Source organism: Penaeus monodon, chromosome 38 (genome assembly GCF_015228065.2).
Source record: "Penaeus monodon isolate SGIC_2016 chromosome 38, NSTDA_Pmon_1, whole genome shotgun sequence".
Lineage (NCBI taxonomy): Eukaryota > Metazoa > Arthropoda > Malacostraca > Decapoda > Penaeidae > Penaeus > Penaeus monodon.
The window spans coordinates 22,958,008-22,959,588 of NC_051423.1; positions in this window are offsets into that span (position 1 = coordinate 22,958,008).

Consider the following 1,581-nt stretch of genomic DNA (forward strand, 5'->3'; position numbering starts at 1 on the left):
ATTATTATTATTATTATTATTAGTAGTAGTAGTAGTAGTAGTAGTAGTAGTAGTAGTAGTAGTAGTAGTAGTAGTAGTATCATTATTATTATTACCTTTTATTATTATTGTTGTTGTTGTTATCATTATAATAATTATTATTGTTGTTGTTGTTATTATTGCTATTATTACCATTAATTTCATTATTATCCTTTTATTCGTCGAAGGAGAATTGTTGTTATTATTAATTTCATAATTATTTTAATCAGTAGTGTCATCTTTATGATCATTATTATTGTTATTATCTATAGTATCATTATTATTATCTGTGTGGTGTTATTTTCGTCATTATCATTATTACCATTGTTATTAGTATTGACATTATTATTATTAGTATTATTATTATTATTATTGTTATTAATAATAATAATGATAATAATGTTATTGTAATTGTTATTGTAATTGTTATTGTTACTGTTATTGTTATTGTTATTGTTATTATTATTATCATAATCACCATTATTATTATTACAAGTATTACTGTTGATGATGCTGTTATCATTATCATTATTATTATCATCATCATCATCATTATCATTATCAGTACTATTATTACTATTACTATTACCATCTCCATTATTGTAATCATCATTATCATCATTATTATTAGTAGTAGTATTGCTATTGTTATTACTATAGTCATTATCATTATCATTACAGTTACTTTTGATATCTTAATCCTCATCGCCTACTGCAATCCTGTTCCTCCAACTCCTCCTTCCTCCCTCCTTCTTTCTTCCTTCCTTTCTTCCTTCCTTCCTTCCTTCCTCCTGCTCCTCCTCCTCCTCCTCCTCCTCCTCCTCCTCCTCCTCCTCCTCCTCCTCCTCCTCCTCCTCCTCCTCCTCCAACTCCTCCTTCCTCCCTCCTTCTTTCTTCCTTCCTTTCTTCCTTCCTTCCTTCCTTCCTTCCTTCCTTCCTTCCTTCCTCCTCCTCCTCCTCCTCCTCCTCCTCCTCCTCCTCCTCCTCCTCCTCCTCCTCCCTCTCCCCCCCCTCCTCCTCCTCCTCCCCCTCCCCCTCCTTCCCCTCCTCCTCCTCCTCCTCCTCCTTCCCCTTCTCCTCCTCCTCCTCCTCCTTCCCATCCTCCTCCTCTTCCTTCCCCTTCTCCTCCTCCTCCTCCTCCGCCTCCTCCTCCTCCTCCTCCTCTCCTCTTCCTCCTCCTCCTCCCCCCCCTTCCCCCCTTCCAACACCTCCCCCCCCCCTGATTCACCATTAACGAAAGACCCAACAAACTGCCATAATATTTCAAGCTTTTCCGCGCCAATAGCGAAATACACAGAAGGAGTTCGGTTTCTTCTCCGGCGTGAGAACGATAAGAAAGAACTCTCGGAAAAAGGGTTGGGTCATTTTCATTCACGTTGCTGTTGTCAATTTGCTTAATTGGGGATTTTAAGTAATTTGTGATTCGGTGTTTATGCATGACTGTGCACGTTAATTGATTTGGGTGAGTTGGTGTGCATATATATATATATATATATATATATATATATATATATATTATATATATATATAAATTTTTTAATATAATATATATATATATTCATA